The sequence below is a fragment of the Motacilla alba genome, chromosome 5 (genome assembly GCF_015832195.1).
Source record: "Motacilla alba alba isolate MOTALB_02 chromosome 5, Motacilla_alba_V1.0_pri, whole genome shotgun sequence".
NCBI classification, from domain to species: Eukaryota; Metazoa; Chordata; class Aves; order Passeriformes; family Motacillidae; genus Motacilla; species Motacilla alba.
The window spans coordinates 43,617,183-43,634,431 of NC_052020.1; the positions used below are offsets into that span (position 1 = coordinate 43,617,183).

A 17,249-nucleotide genomic window follows, 5' to 3' on the forward strand; every position below is an offset into this window, starting at 1 on the left:
TTAAATATTTCCTTTGAGTACAAAGTGTATGTGGGGAAAAAGGCTTTTTTTTTCCTTTCTTTCTGTCCTCAAAATACGTTTCTTTCTCACTTGATCCTTTTTCTGTTGTAGTTAATAACCTGTAAAAGAGCAGATTCTGGAGATCTGAGTGAAATGGCACTTTTGGAATCGTACTTTTAGCCACACCACTCTGGGGAAAGTGCAGAAGCTCTGTATATGTGCGTAGGAGAGGAATTCGTGCCATGCAGATGAGTTTGCAGACACTGTGACAGAGAGGGACCACAGGTGAGTCCCCAGCGATCTGCTTTGCCAAGAGGATTTTTCCAGTCCCTAATCACAGAAAAGCCCTCCATCTGCTCTCCAGAATTGGCAGTTCTCATCTGTTTCAAGTGAAAAAAACCAAGAATATAAAACGACAGATAAAAAAGAATCCCCAGCCAAGTAGCCGTGTTGTCCTGTTGTCCTGCATTCCCCCCAGCCAGCATTCCCCGGTGCTGGGGTCTCGGTCCCCGGGAGAGAGAAAGAGCAGCAAAGGGTTAAGCCGCTGACTTTCTTGCGAGGCAAAGTTTGAGGAAGAATATGTCTGAGGCTGGATACGCTGCGGCCCCGCGTTTGAAATCTGTCACCCTCACTTAGGAGCGCTGCATCTCTGGTTGTCACCGGTGAATAATGATCGCACGGCGATAAGATCGCTCGGTGGCGGTGCGCCGGGGCCGCCTGGGGGAAGAGAAGACAGGAAACTGCGAGCCGTTTAGCCGCTTCAACGGGGTGTTCTTCAGTGTCATCGGCGGGTGTCAGGGTCAAATGACCGGCTGGAGAGCAGTTTGGGAAGATAATTTCTTTCCTCCTTTCCTTGAGAGCAACCTTGGGTGTTGGTGACCATTGGCAGCTATGGAAAGCAGAGACCTCGGTGGTGATCCTTAAAACAGTACCATGCTGGAGCCCAGCTGCGCTGCCACTTTCTCCCCTTTCAACCTGCCGGACCCGGTGGGCTTTGGGTGACCTACCGAGAAGGAACCCACTTCCGCAGGAGCAGGTAACGCCTGATTAAGTCACTTTCTGGATTGACACAATCTTGATTTGATCAAAACGTGTCCTGAGCATCATTCACTGATTTGAAGTATAGGCTGGTTGAGGGTCCAGGGACAGGGAGAGGAACAGGAATAATTCCGCCTAATAACTCCTCTGAGATTGTGGAGCGGGGCAACTGCCTGCAGCCTTGCAGAAGTTTTTAACATCCCCACTTTCCTCCCTCATTAGGGGCACAGAGGGCAGAAATACTTGTGATCGACAATGGCCAGCTCTGCATCCTGTGCTGATGACAGGTTGCTAGTATCAGGGACGTGGAAAACAGAGGGACAGGTGGATTACACATGAGAAAGAGAGGGTTTTTTTTCCCCAGAAAATGCACTGGTTGTCCATCAGCCTCATGAAGGAGATATCAATCATGCTCAAGAACGCTGAAAAGTATGCAGAGGCTAGGAAAGAAAGAAAGATCTGAAAAAGTAAAAAAAATACCTAGCACATTAGCCTTTGTACTCTACAGGACTCCTGATCCTTTCATCCTTCGGGACCAGCTGGCAGCTGCGAGCAGTTTCGATCACAGAGCAGCCCCTTCTCCGAGGGAGGGATGCAGGCTCTGACCGAGGGTCGGACCGGTGTCACACTCTCTTCTTCTCGGCTGGCTGGGACCCGCGGAGGGCCCCGGGCTGCCTCCCCTCCATCCTGGGGGCGTAAAGCAGGGAGGGAAGCGGGGTCTCGTCCTTAACTCCCTTCCTCTTGCTGAGTCCCCTGAGAAATGTTGGCTACCTGCGCTCCCCCGTCCGTGCTCGCTTCCCACCCCCATCACTCCGCGTAGGTGAGGGCACAAGTTCTTGGAGCGAGCAGGCGGCTCGGCTCGGCTCCGCTCCGGGCTGTCCTTACGCGGGGACTCTCCGAAGCCCCCTTGGAGGGCAGGAGGTGGAGGGCAGGGCGAGTGCGGGGGCAGGAGCTGCGCCGAGCACACGGCGGCTGGGCTGACCCTCGCCGGGGCTCCTCGGTATGGCTTTATTGAGCCTTTGAAGTCGTGAGTGGTTTAGCCCCCCCAAGCGAAGGGCGAAGGAGGCGCGGAGCTAATAGCGAGTGATTCAGCTTATGAGGTACGGCCGAGCAAATAGAAGCACTGAGCAGCCAGGGGTGAGGGGGAAGCCAACCCCGAGGCATTTCGGTTCCCTTTTCTGTTTCCTCGACACATGGCATTGATCAGCTCCCTCTCCTCCATCCCTCCTCAGCCCTTTTCTTAAAGTAACTCGCAGCAAAAGCTGTGCTGTGCGTTTTCTTTGCCAAAGTAGAAGTTTGAGGCAAATTCTCTTCGCACACCCCACGTCCTACCTTGACGGCTGTATCCTATCGCTCAAGTGCTTCTCGGTATTAAATAGCCTTGTTTTTAAGTGGACTTTCCAGGACAAGGCAGTAGCCTACTAGGGAGCTGGACGGCGGGGGAAGGGTTACTCCGAAACAAGCGCAGACAGCCCGGCATGCACACACACACACACACACACTCATATGTACACGCACTGAATGTGTACAGGAGAAATAGGAGGGTGGAGGGGGGAGTGGGTGTTGTTACCGCTTTAGGGCAAAGGGCGGTTTCTCCCGAGGTTTTTAAGTCTTTATGGCTGATGATGAAAATCAGACAGAATACTAGAGGAGCTCCGTCTCTTCCCTGAGGGTTGGAGATTCTTTTATTCTGTGTTATATTTGTTGAATACTGGTGTTGTGTATCTAAAAGTTCGCAGGGGAGGAAGGAGAGGAAAAGAAGGGGGTGGGGGAGGCGGGCTCGTCGGCGGCTGCACATGAAATATCGCCATGTTGGTGGAGAGCACGGCTGTAATTATTGCTAGCGAGGGCATCTCCCAGAACCGCCGCTCGGGGAGTTTTTCAGCTCACTTCCCGGCTTCCCTTCCGATACGCTCCGGTACACTCCGAGGGTCCCGGAGCAGCGGCGCGGGGCAGTCCCGCCGCGAAGGACGGGGTACGCGCACCTTCCTCTCCCGCAGCGCCGGCCCGGCGGGCTCGGCGGCGAGGCTGGGCGGGGATCGGGGTCTCCGCAGCCCGTACATCCCCCGGCAGCGCCGCCCGCTTGGTTCCCATTGCTGGAAGCGGGGGAGAGGGGGAGTCCAAACAGATGAAGCTTGCTAAATCGCCCTCAGCAACCTAGGGGTTAAAAGTAGCCTGGGGGGTGACGGGGGAGACGGGGAGGGAAATAAGGAAAGAAGAAAAAGAGAAAATCTAGCCTGACTTTGCCTCTTGGAAAGCTTTAGGTTGCAGCCCTGCCTTCCAAGCATTCTTTAAAGTAGAAATGTGGGAGGGACTCCAGGAGAGAGAGAGAGAGATGGCTATCAACTGAATTCATTACTGTAAACATCTCCCTGGGGTGTCAGGCAGGGAGGAAAAAAAGGCACGACTTACATTAGCAGGGAATAGTGAGATGTGAGGCATCACTACTGCTAAGATCATCCTGCAATCCCGGCTGGAGGCAGGCGCAGGACTTGGAGAGAGCCAGACACACGCTCACATATATACTCACATACATGTGTCCGATGCCTTCTCCGACTTACGAGGGTCCTGGGTCGCCGTGTTTGCTCCTCATGTGATCTTTTCATCATTTCCAGAGGACAGAAAGAGACAAAAAAAAAAAAAAAAAAGAAAAAAAAAAAAAAAAGGGCAAACAACCAAAAAATCCAGAAAGAAAGAAACCCCAAGACCCAAGACCAAGCGTAGCCGCGGTCCCCTCTCGTTTATTTTTTTTACCGGAGAAGGAGGAACGGCGGGGGAAAGAGAGAGCGAATCGAGGAGAGAAAGTGCGTTGGGAATGCCAGAGCCGTGGGCTGCGCGCCGGAGGAGGAGGTGGCGGAGCAGGGGGTAGGACGATGCCGTCGCCTCGTAAGGGCGGAGGAAGGCGCGGGAGGCGCGGGGGTCGCTCGGAGCGGCGGCGGCCGGCGGGGAACGGGCCCGCGGGGCCGGCCGGGAGCGGCGCCGGGCGGAGGGCGGCGGCGGCCACCACCGAGGAGCGGCGGCGGCAAAGTTTTGGTGTGGGGGGCCAGAGGCGCGGAGGGGGATTACGATCGGTGCCGGCGAGGGATTCCCACCAGACACCGCCAGGTACAGTTGGGATTTCATTTCTTACTCTTTTTCCTTTCTGGTAATTCTAGCCCCGGGCGATCTAAAGCCGCGGTGCCCTTTGCCTGCTCCCAGATGGCAAAGTTGCGGAGCCAGGATCAGGCTGTGTCAGAAATACCGCCTTCGCCGCGTTAGAGCCCCATGTCCGCGGCGCCGGGCACACTCGAGTAGGATTTATGAATGGCCGGCGGCAAGTGCTAGCAGGGTCCGCGGGCTGTTTTGCGCCAGCGTGTGGCTCAGGAGCGGGACTCGGAGCTGGCAGCTGCAGCGAGGTCCCGGGTCCCCGGTCGCGTTTCACCGCCGAGCAGGGAGGGTGCCGAGCCTGGCCCCCCCTCCGTGGGGAGGGGAGAGCCGAGGACTACCCCTGCGGCAGGGGCACCGGCAGAGCGCCCCTGTGAGCACCACCAGCGGTTCTCTTTGGGAGGCGGTTCGGGGAAACGGGACCTTTAGAGGTGAGCCTTGCTTGGGGAGAGGTAGTCGGCATAGTTCGGCGCTGCCGAGTGTTAAGGAATCTACGGGGAGAGTCGGCAGGAGGATCCATCAGATCCCCATCAGCAGCCTCTGGAGCGGGCTGGCGGTGAGTGGGTGGGGGAGAGGTTAGGGGAATCGGATCGTGATTCGGAATACAAAGGAGCCGCTCAGAGAGCTGACGACTTAGACGGGGATCTGACAAAATAAGAACAAATACTACGGTGGGGGGGGCTGGGTGCGTGGGGATTGTGTGTGAACAAAAAATAGCAGTTGGCAAAAGGAAGTCAAGTAGCTGAAAAGACCTCTCTTGAATATGATATAAAACCCCATAAAGACAAATAAACAATCATTAAAGTTATGAGAATAAGATTCTCCACCTTCTTTTCAGAGTGGGAAGCAGTCAACAGGAGCTTTTAATTAATTTTAATGGAGGAAATCTGTTTTAGGGCTTACAATAAGCTAATAAATCCAAGGCACAAATCCGTGTAAATTCCTGAACTGTGTGTGGAAGGTACTGATTGTATTTCTTCAGATACTGCGTTTTGCAATGCAGCATTCAGCAAAATAGAAAGCAAGAGGTTCCTTACACAAGGAGTAGGAAAAGATACTAAAAGCAAGTCAGATCTCTCCCTCTCTCCCTCCCTCTCTCTCTCTCATTCCTTCCCTCTCCTTCTCCCCACCTCTCTCTCTGAAAGTCAGGGTGTATGTTAAAGAGAGGTTTATTTACTGTAACTAACTTTACAGTGCTTGCAGGGAAATTAAACCAGTTTAGAGGTTGAGATTAATCAGTTCTTGGGTTTAATAAACCCAACTATCCCTACAAAAACCCTCACAAATTTCCATGGACTAAATTCCTTGCTTCATTCACTGACATGGTCTTTCTCCAAAGAAAGACCTTTACATATTTGTAGTTTAAGATGAAGCTAATGAATTGATTTTTGATATATGTATTTTTGGAAGGAGAAAAGTTTATCCTGACATTTTTTTCAAAACTCTTTAAAGGTACTGTACCTATATCCCTATTCACCTTTCTTTCCTTTCTTCTATGAAAGAGTCAATATATGCAGAGTTATCACTGAAACATAAACTTTGCATAATGAAAAAGGTCTAAACATTGCATAATAAAAAAAGACATAAACGAGTTGATTTTAAAGTCATTATTTCTATGTGACAAAAGTGATGCCAGAATGTTGGTGTTGATCTTGTTTCTGAAAATCATGTGAGGAGAGAATTCAAGAAGCTGTTTCAGTGGTTGTTCTGTGTGCTGATATGCTAGCGAGGCAGTTAAGAGAGTTCAGGCCTGTTGTACTGTAAGTAAAACAAGTCAGCGCACTGTGCAAATACAATGTCTATAAAGCTACCTGTGACTAGAACAGTCATCAGTGTTTTCCAAAGTCCAAGGCTTTAGCAAGAAGTGGAGCTGGAATGCACCCAGCGTTCTTAAGAGCTGCTCCTCACACACACGTACACCCTATATTTTGTATAAGGTGATGTTATCTGTGTTTAGCTTGGGGAAGTCTGGATCTAATTTGAGCCACTGTTACAAGTTACATTTATATCCTGGCCTGCTGGATAGCTTGATTTAGGATGTAGACACATCTCCTTTGCGCAACCCTACACCCTTCCAGTTGGAATCTGCATTACATAGGCTGTGCTTTCCTTCAAGAATTCAACTGCTTAAAATAGCAGTATCTAAAACGTGGGATGTCATTAGGGCTGACTTCCCTACCCTTCCCACAGCAAAGGAGGAGAGACATAGTTTTACCAAGTGAAGAAAACAAAAAGCAGTTAAAACAAGTACAACTATCAGGCTTTCCCTGTACTGAACTTTCTATTTAAAGGACTAGAAAGAAGGCACACTTAAGATAATACTGTTTCCAGAAAGGTGAGAGCTTTATTTCTTAATCATTTCTGCTACCTCTTTAATCTCAAAATGAGTTCATTTTTTGTCTAGGATACTTTCATATAACTTTCAGGCTTTCACTAGGCAGATTCAAATCCAGTCCATTACTGACCTCTATCTGTGAAAAGGGTGTAGTCAATGGTGTATTTTTCCCTTCTCCATAGTGGATAGGAAGCACAGACTATAAATTGTTTTAGTCTTTTATACCTGCAAGTCACCTAATTTTTTGGGTTATCAATCTTGTATTCATTGCAAACAATGTGAATTTCAATTGTTTGAAGCAGGAAAACAAAACTAAATGCCAGTTCCAAACACAAAAGCACTTTCAATCCGTTTCAGCTATTCCAGTGATAATATGATAAATATTTGCAAAAATAAGAAAAACAAGAAGTAACCAGTGCTGTTAAACATTAATACTAAAGGAATTGCATTTATATTTGTCTGATGTTATAATACTTACTCTAAAGAAAGCTGAACCTGTGTGAAATTGTATTGCCCCTCAGTGCTTACATAATTGAAACTTGAGAGAAGCACTCAGATCAGATATACTCTGAGTAGAGTTTGTAGTAGCAGGGTGTTTAAAAAATGTAAGGAAAAAAAAAATCCAGTGCTGTCTATATTAGGAATACATGTCAGAGATCAAGGAAAAAGGGGTCTTTATAAAACAGATGGACTTTTTTAGGGGATTATTAAACCCAGCTTCCCAATACTAATTTGTCTCTTGTTTATATCCACAACTATATTCCATATTTTAGTTAGTGATTGCAAATGGCAGTTAAGAACTTGACCAGCAAAATCTTTGAGTAGATGACTACCACTGTTTGACATTTCTCAGATTGTAGTTGATTACCTCAGCGCTTGCTAATGTGATGTTTTGAGGTGTTTCCTTCCCTCCCCCTTGGGCAATTTTTTAGGAGTCTTTCTGCAAAGCTTTTTATTTATTTCCTCAAGAAACCAAAAGAGCTGGAACTTGCCCCAGAGGTAGAAAAATTGGTTTTTGGTTTTTCTTTTCCATTTTTAAACAAATATTTTTATTTTTTTCTCTTATTAAAAAAAGTAGAAAAGAATAATATACAGCTGTTATTTTTTAAAAGAAGACTAATTTGACATACACTGAAGATATGAGCCTCAGTTTCCGTACAGCTATGTGTAACCCACACATTTCAAGTAATTGGCTTATTTTAAAGAAAAACAACCACAATAACATCATCATTAAAATCATGACATGTTTTATTCATTTATTTTAAATACACCGAAACCTTAATCTATCGATGATACTCAGGAAAGACGTATTTGAAATAAAAGCTCTGCTCTGTTTAACAAATTATATTCTCATCACATCAAATAATATGCCTCAGGAATACTACAATTTAATCTGCTATTTTCAGCCACTGGTGAAAGGTGTTTGGACCTTCTTATACCTTTTCTTTTTTTAATTGATGGTTTTCCCAATTAACAGGTTGTTTGTTTGGGTTTTTTCTGTCTTTGATTCCTTCTTCTGATGTGGCCTCTTGAACTGTATCAAAATTAAATACTAGCAGCAACTTAAATCCATCATGCTCTATTCAGCATTCCTGAAAACTTAATGATGCAGAACAAGGTCTGTAAAGTTTCCCTTTTTAAAAGAAGTCTTGTGTTTCAACTCTACCTAGAAACAGTCTTCTTTATATTTTACTTCAAGCTATGACTGCTTTATTTGGTTTGGTTTGGGTTTTTTTTTTTTTTTTTTCATAAATCTTTTCTAGCCTAATGTAATGCAAGGATGTATTTAAAAAGGCATATGACACAGAAAATTGTTTATTGTTCAAAGGTACTGTCTTTGAAACTACTTAAGTCCTTTCAGAAAAAAAACCCTCTTTTGATATACAGGATCAGCTCATTGCCAGATTTGGTCCTGCAAAGTGATGGCTTTACTTTGGCCCCATGTGAGAGGTGACTTGCTTCCAACAGGCCCTGGTCAGTTCTGATGGTCTGCAGTGTGTTTTTGCAAATCCTGACCCAGGCAGAGACATACCTTGAGCCACAGAATCCAGTACTTACTTTATTTTATCATCATTTATTTTTGAAAATATCACAGTGAAAATGTTTGGATGAATTGACAGAAGTTCTGCTCTTTGGCCCAAGTTCTTTGTTGTGTCCAGGTTGTCATTGGTAATATAATTATCTTAAAAATATCATATAGATATCAAGCTAGTTCCTTCTCAATGACTAAATTAACCTAAAGCAATTCCAAAAATTCTCTTTAGACAAAAATTTCAAGATTTTTTTTAATGACTGAGATCTTGTGGGAGCATTGCAAGCAAAAGAGTTTGAAATTCTGTATCCGATTTATTAGACATCCATTGTCACGTCCATCTGGGTTCAGGAAAGCCAGGGCAGGCTGATGTTACACACTTCTCTCATAGTAAATGCTGTAAACTATATGGAAGTACTACATGACCTCTTGAGAGTAGAGAAGGTGAGACCTCTGAATAAAAAGCCCCATCAGCACCTCCCAAAACCAGAAATCATTGCGCTGCAGTGCTACTCCCAGTTCTCACTGTCAGATTTTGTCATTCCTTCACAAAACCAACAGGTCAAATTAAACTATAGAGCTTTTTCTGACAGCGCTTCCAGTGCTGCACCACAAATCTGCACTAGCAGCTCATACCTGGCCAAGCAGTTCCATAAGAGCTAGCCAAGAGACATCATCTTTAAAAGGGTTCTCTGTGTGGGAAAGTGCTCCAGCAGCATGTTTTAGGAATGCTGAGGGGCTTTGGTGATGCTCACGTACAGTCTTCAATCTTCACACAGGTTGCAGAGGATCAAAACATGGTCAAACTGGAGTCATAGGGTCATCAGCTGCAGACCTGTAGGTTCAGAGTACAAACATTTCTTTCTCTTAAGATGTCCTGAATGTTTTTCCTACAGAGAAAAAGATGACCTTTACAATGTCATTGAAAACTACTACCAAAAAAAAAAAAAATCAATGTCATACTGACAGAACATGAGAATTAATATGCAGTTTTGAAAAAGAAATGTTGGTTATATATATGTACATGCATATATATACAGTTTTTTATGGGTTACATATATAGGGACTGTGACTCCTAGTCATAGAGGTCTCCCTCAGACCTTTCAAAGTACATATAATTAATATTAATTAAAAATTAATTTTGTTGGTGAACTGCAAATCAAATTAAACAATAAGAAAAAAGGTATACTTTTCCTCCAGTGTGTTGGAAATTTCTATAGTGGGTAAAAAGCTGAGGGCTGAGGTGCTCCCAAGGGGTATTGCTCCCGAGATCAACAGAAAGAGTCTGTCACAAACTGACCTGTGCTTGTGAAATACAACTTCACAGCTGAAGAACTGCATTTTAAATTATTGTACTGGATTCCGGACCCAGTCTGTCTCTCTTTCACTGGCAAGTTAATTTCACAAACACTCTTCTCATTATTAGGTAATACTCATGTGAATAATGATTTCAGTACCCCAAAGTGATGTCATTTAGCTGTAATTGAAGATGATACAACCCCAACAGCATGTCTCTGATTATACTAATGTGTATATGCTTTCAATAGGAGTTTCTTCACATGTGTATAGGAAAACAAGCTATGTAGGTAAAAGTAATTTAAGTTACTAGAATTATGCCTTTTTTAGGATTAAAGCAGTATTTGTGCTTTTCACAGGCACAGCATACATAGGTATACTTTTGTAGAAACTATCTGCAGACGTGACATTGTGTGTGCATATCATTTAATGAATTATGGTTTTGGTAAGTGAGGGAGTTTTAGTGACCCTGTTTCATGCCTTAAATGCTAACTGAAACCATGTCAGGTGTCTCTAAATGAAGGAGTATGTGTTAGCCATACCTTATAATTTCATTTGTGATCTAGGAAGTTTTTCCTAGGTGGTGCTTCTTGTGTCACTGAGAGATTTGCATGCAACTAAATGTACCCTATTTATGAGTCTTGTTAGGCTGGTTTCACAGGCCATCTCACTGGCTCATCCAAGTTTAACCTTATTCTTATCTTTAACCACTTAGCTTTGGAGTTAGTCACAAATGCTCCCAAGACTACATATTATTTCTTGAGCCATATCAGTTGATAACTTGCTCATCTTCAAACAACTTCATCATTTGTTATGTAAAAAATACCCAAACAAACAAAGTAAAAAAAAAAAAAAACAAAACAAAAACATTTTGATGCCTGAATTGGTGTTACCTTTGCTCTGATGATTGTAGGACTCCAATTAAATATATTACTGTTCTATATGCATATTGCATCATGTTGTACCGATCCATTACTGTAAGCCCCCCCATTATTAGTTAGAGAAGAGAAAGTGGAGGCAGAAAAGACAGGAAAGGCTAACCAACAGCTCACACTTTTCCCTCTAATATGCTCATAACATTTTCTTTCTTAATTTAAACTTTTTCAATACTTCATCATTTTATGCTTTGAACTGTCCATCAAAAATTTATTTCCAAATCAAAAGAAATAAAAACCAAGCAAATAAAACATGCTGCTATCCAGCCTAATAAATTTCTCCTCCTTTAAAAGAGATTTAGTTGTCTAAGAACAAATTTCCTCACATTGAAGATGAGTATACAGTGAGGGACTGTTAAAATTTAACAGAACATGATCACATACAGACAGTCATTCTCATCTATATTGCTAAATCCTGTGTATCAAATCGGTATATGCCTAACAGTGGTTTTTGAAATAGCTCGTTCTGGCCCTGTGCCATGCTTCTCAGTGAAGAGCTGCTTCTTGAACAGTTCAACAGTAAATTGTAAAATGCATTTTGCCAGTGGAAGTATTTTTTTTTTTATTTGAGGAATTACTTTCACTGTTCAACAAAACTAATTTCAAAACCTTATTATTTATCAGTGGTGCAGCGGAATTACAATCTTTACTCATGGAGAGAAGTGCCTACCACTATAGCTTTGAAAATACTTAGGAAAGGAAAAAAAAAAAATGGACACCTCTCACTCTTTTAAGAATGTGCACTTTCAATGCCACAGACAGAGTCAAGTCCCTTATATTGCCCAGAGATGCCTGAGCATCTGTGGCAAAACATCTGACAGTAATGTTACTCTACTTCCTTTATCCATGTTGAGCTCCATAAAAATCTCCTTTTCAAATTTTTTTTATTCATGTGGTATTGTGTATTTAAAATGATAAAAATGTAAATACATGCGTGTGGGGACACACACACACACACACACACACACACAATATAGAAAAGAAAAACAACAAAAAAGCTTTTTAAAATAGTTAGAGTAGCAAAAGATCATTTAAAAAAATCTACTTTCTTCTGGAGCTTTGTTAGCATCTTCCTTTTTTGTTATCTAACTAGGTAGTTAGTGATACTGAAGAACTTTGAAATGGAAACTGTTACATTAGTTTTTCTAGTTTGTTTGGTTTTCTACTGTAGTGCTTTCCCTCTGCAGTTAATACAGAACAGTTTTCACAAATACTACTCCATTCAATACAGTCTGAAGAAAAATGTTGAAATTTTATTTAATTTTTAATTCTGGATATGGGGTTCTGTATCCCTTCTTGTGTGATAACCTAGAACCTTAGTTTTTTAGTTTTGTATAATTCCAGTAAAATGCTGTCATTGAAAACTAAGTAAAGACCAAATAAACAACAAAAACCCACTAAAACAAACCCAAAAGCAAACCAAAGGACACCCAAGCCCACAGTTCTGGAGCTGTGGAAATCTCAATACTAACAAGATGGTTGTTTTCTGTTCCAAACTGGATAATCTTATCAGTATCTATTTAACTTTATATTTCGCACCACGTACAGGTTTGTCTATTATCACCGAATTCAAACACTCAGCTCTATTCTCAGATCAGTACAGTGGATCTTTATAAATCTGGAATAAATGAGATGTTAGAGTTGCTGCCAGCAGCTCTGGCAACAGAACTGTTGATCTGCCCAGATTCTCTTTCCTGCAAAAATGTCTTATCAGCACATCCACACATCCTACACGGTGTGACTGTGAATTTACAGATAAGAGGACAGAATGACTGAAAATGGATGGATGGCATGATCATAAATAGGTCATGAGTTACCAACTGTGGAGCTTGATCCTGACACCAGGAGAGGCAATTATAAATTTTAGAGCCCTTCAAAGGATAAGGAGGTCTCTAGGCAGAAGAGTTTTAACTCTTCACCCTTCATTTGTCCAAAACTGAAAGTACATAAATCAGTCCATATGAGCAGAGATGACTCTGAAATTCATAACCACTCATCTCTGTGACATTGATGGAAACTCTATTGAATCAAATGCATGAATATTCTAATTATGAACCTCTGATATTCAGAACTTCCCTTAGGCCATCAATATCTCACACGCAATCATATTTTACAAGCTGCCTAATGATTGCCTGGTTATACATGTGCTGACCCAGAGAAGGCATCCTCTAGTATAGCCAACCAGCTGCAGAAAGATGATCCTTTTTGAGCTCTAGGAGAATAAACACTTTTAAATTTCAGATAACATCAGTGTCAGTTCACAGGCTGCTTGAGTCTTGCGAAAAAATACTTGGCAATCTTGGGAAGGGGTGTTTAAATATAGCACTGTATATTGTCTTGTGTTGATTGATAGCCAATGCTTGTCGAAAGACATTCTTTTTAACTCTTCCACTGCAATGCTAAAAGATTATCTCCTGATTAATACAATAAAAAAAGGAAATAAAAAAAAAGACCTGGAGCCTTGCTATGAAATTTGCCTTCCCACGGTCTGGGGCACTTTTATTGACATATGTTTGTATTCTGGTAGCAGCCTACTACTCTCCTATTTGTCTCTTTCACTGCCTCTATTTTTTAAATACATGGGGCACTATAGGCTGAATCAGAATTTTTAGTTAGCTCTTCAGATAAGAAGGATTTTTCTTTTAAGCTGGAGATCATCCTCTTATGTCTGTCATGTCAGGTGCATTGAGGACAAGTATCCTAAAGATACTATCAAAACTAATAATAATACTCATGGAAGCTTTTATTTTCATTTAAATACTTCTCATATCATTTTCAAAAGTCAAGTATTGAAGTACTGTGCCAAAGGGAAGATAAAAGCTGGAAAGGGAAAGTAACTAGAAAGTAACTGAAAAACAGGATGGAACTGACTAATCAAAATTGTCCAGACCTAATGAAGTCCAGAGATAAACAAGTTTATGTGCAGCAGAAAATCAGAATGTCCTAATTATCACAGTTTTAACCACCTAAGCTGAGAAGAAAAGCTGAGAAGAAAATGACTGCCATGAGAGGGAGAAGTAGGACAGTACACCTTCTAGAATAAGGTAAGACAGGACAAAAGGATCTGTGGCATTCCCCTAATTGTTTCTGTGGTGGGCATAGCACATTTGAATTGTCACACAGTCAATGTTCTCTCAGAGTGTGTTACCTCTAGAACAGAATCCTTGCTGTTTTGTGAGTCTGTTCTTCTTTAGCCTATTCCTTATTAATATTATTCTGTGTTCTCATTTTTGTATCTTTCAAAACTATGCATTTTAACCATAAGAAAAAACAGACACAGAGTAAAGATGGGATGGATAAAGCAATTAGTGAGAAACTAGTCTTAAATTTTGCTCTCAGGAATGGGTTTATTCACAGAAAATATGTTTATGTGGATAAATCAAAGGGGAATAATTACTATTATATGTTATTTAAAGTATATAGTATAGATTCTGGCAGCTCTTTTTTGTTAGACGTCCCATGTGAAAGACATAAGAGATCCCTTATGTGACAAAAAAAAAAAGGACTGAATTAGGGGAGCAATGTGCCAAGGGAGCAAATGACACCAAAGTGGGTCTTTATTACTGTTGTTTATAAGAAACCCGATGAAAGAAATGTTCACTGTGCGCTGTAACATTCAGAACTGTGATGTTTTCTCTGCATCATCAGTGCATTCATGCTGTCCTGTTGATTAAATCACTGGCTAGGTCAAACATTGATCAAACTCTATACTATGGTCTGCAGTATGCTTTTGCCTCTTGCAGCTGAACACAGGGCAGAATTCAGCACTGTCCCCGTGTCAGGGGACAAGGAATGGTACAGACTAAACCAGCAATGGCTGCAGAAACTCCCTGTGCCTGTACATATGGGAGGGTTGGCATTTCTCTTCCCCCAGGCACACCAAATGCCCACAATCAGCATCAGTGCCAAGTCTGAGCCCTTAACATGAAAAAAGGAGATAATTCGTGGTGAAGGCTATTCTAAAGATATATGTCCTTGCTTTGTTAGGGAGGGTGTGCATTTTTTTTACTGTGTCAGCCTTCTCCATGAGTGTTGTGGTAGCAATAATATTTGGAACAACATGTAATTCTAGTTATTTGCTTATTTATTATCTTGCAAAAAGTCCAGTAAAGAATCTGACTAGGATTCAGCTACTGTAACTGCAAAACAGAAAAATAAAAGCTCCGTGGAAAAATGGCACCGTATGAGTTAACATGTTAGCCCTTCACTCTTTCAGATCAGGCTTCCTGTGAGTAATAAAACACAAGGCAGATGAATTTGGCTGGTCTCAGTCAAGCCTCTCATGGATAGTTGCCCACACGGGAATAACTACTGCATAGATTAGCTCTGTGAATAGTTCCAGGACAGGTGTGGGACTGAACTGCTCTGGTAGAACTGTGCCAGGGAACTCGTGTGTGATGATTGGCTCGGTGGTATCTGCCTTTCCTTTTCATGAGCACTAAAATTTAGCGAAACATGTTCTTAAGTAATTGATTTTAGGAAATTAGAGAAAACTCCAATTTTGTCAGATTAGCAAATACTTCATTGGACAATTCAGACAAAGGAAGTACAAGTGGAAATTAGAATACCTTTACTAGGGTAAGAAATTAGTCAGCATGTCATTCCTAACAACAGAAACAGTGTAATGGTTTCTGATTCATCTTTCCTAATAGACTAAAAGAAATAACAAAAAAGTGCAATATTTAGAAGCTTACAAGGGGAGTAAATGACACAGGGTTTCTCTTGCTGAATACAAAATCTTTTTATTACTATTTGAAATCCAGGCATAGTCTTTAGCAATCTGTATGAAATGAAAGAGGGACTCAGGTAAACCCACCACTATTAACAGAGCCTTGTTTTCCAGTTCCTGTCAGAAGTGAAAAGATTTGTTAGGTAAGGAAAAGAAACTGCTCTTTGACCTCCACATGCTCTTCTTCCTCTGTTCTTACGAAACAGATGTGAGCCTCAGTCACACTGTACAAGTCCTCGTAAAAAGCACATTATCAGAAACAAACTCTACACTATTTTTCCTGACATAAAAAGAGGGAATGTAAACATAAGATAGGAGGAAGAGTAAAGAACAGCATTTGATCAATGAATTCTGATGCACAAGCAGATTCAGTAAGTGGCTTGATATTAGATGCATAGTAGCACTTGTGTAAATCAGGGCTCGACCAGTTTACAGCTGAATTATCTACAACATAAAACTGAAAACTTCTCTCTTGAGCTCCTTGTTAGAGCCATGACTGTAGGCCAGCCTTCCTTCTTAAATAATAAGGGGAAAGGATTGCAGTCTGGTAGCTGACACTGCTGTTTGTGCCCTGGCTTCCTCAGAATCAATAGAGGGCCCTGCTCTTCAAATCTCTCACACAAAGTAAATATTTTGTTTCTTGATTTAAATGGAAATGCTTGGGCATGCAATTGCCTGAGGTCAGGTTTACAGCACTTCTCTAGTTATTTGCCACACAGTTTGGAGTTTCAGAGTCATCTGTGGCGTAATTTATAGAGGCATCTATTTTTTATTGCAGTTATGATCCTTGTATCAGTCTCATAGCAATTGCTCTGCCCATTGTGACTGACATGTTTTCCATGACATTTTTCATGCATTCCACCATTGCTGTAACTAATGTAGATTGATTTTCACAGGCATGTGACCATTTTGGGCATGTAATATGGCTCTAAAAAATTTACCAGCCTGACCATCATCTCCTTCTGCTAGAGGACTACAGACATAATGGCTTTATCAATGCAACAGTGGACTTTTGCCACTTGCAGTAAATTTCAAACTTATTAGTTTTAATGAATGAAATAGTTTCTCCTACTGCAGGAGCTCTCTATTGCAGGAGTAGGGGGAGTAATGACAGAGGTCCTCTATCAATTTGCCATTTTAAAATTTCAGTTAGGCTTATTGTTGTGCATATTCTGATGGTGGAGTTGTCTAAGAAAGATTAGAACAGCATGAGACAACTGCTGTAATGTTACCGAAGAAAATTCAGTATTGCTGCTTTACGGCGAATATTTATCTCCACAATTTACAGTAAAATTTTGCTATCTGGTAACCAGTGATATTTTTTCATTCAGGATTTAATGGCCCTTTTTCTGTACAAATTTCAGTAGTACCCCAGAGGCTGTTAATGTCTAATAATAAATGTGTCCTTTCATTACTCATTGTTTCCTTTATAGAAACTAGTACAATGTTTTGCAACTAGATATAAAACAAAGTGAATAATAATGAGCCACGTTGCATTCTGTTCTATGTGATCTTATTCTGCTCATCACTGTATTAACCTAATGCCAATATGTAAAACTTTAGTGAAAGCTGCCATCGCAAAAGTGTTCTGCAATGTTCAGTAGTATTACATGCATTTGTATAATGCATAGAATTTATTAACACTCAACATGAGACCTGGTCAGTCAGAATTAAAAATCTTTAAATTCCCTTCTGATCATGAAATTCAGGGCAGTGGTTTGTACACACAATAATTTATAG

General features: G+C 41.9%; 1 protein-coding gene across 6 annotated transcripts in view; it reads left to right on the forward strand.

The window, feature by feature from the left end:
- Positions 1-902: 902 nt before the first annotated feature.
- FLRT2 (fibronectin leucine rich transmembrane protein 2) overlaps positions 903-17,249 on the forward strand; it is a 63,793-nt gene continuing 47,446 nt past the window's right edge. Inside the window, exon 1 of one of the 6 annotated variants that reach the window (XM_038137417.1) lies at positions 903-1,036. The gene's annotated coding sequence lies outside the window, so the exon portion shown is untranslated. The other 5 variants (XM_038137416.1, XM_038137420.1, XM_038137418.1 and 2 more) reach the window with 5 other exon arrangements.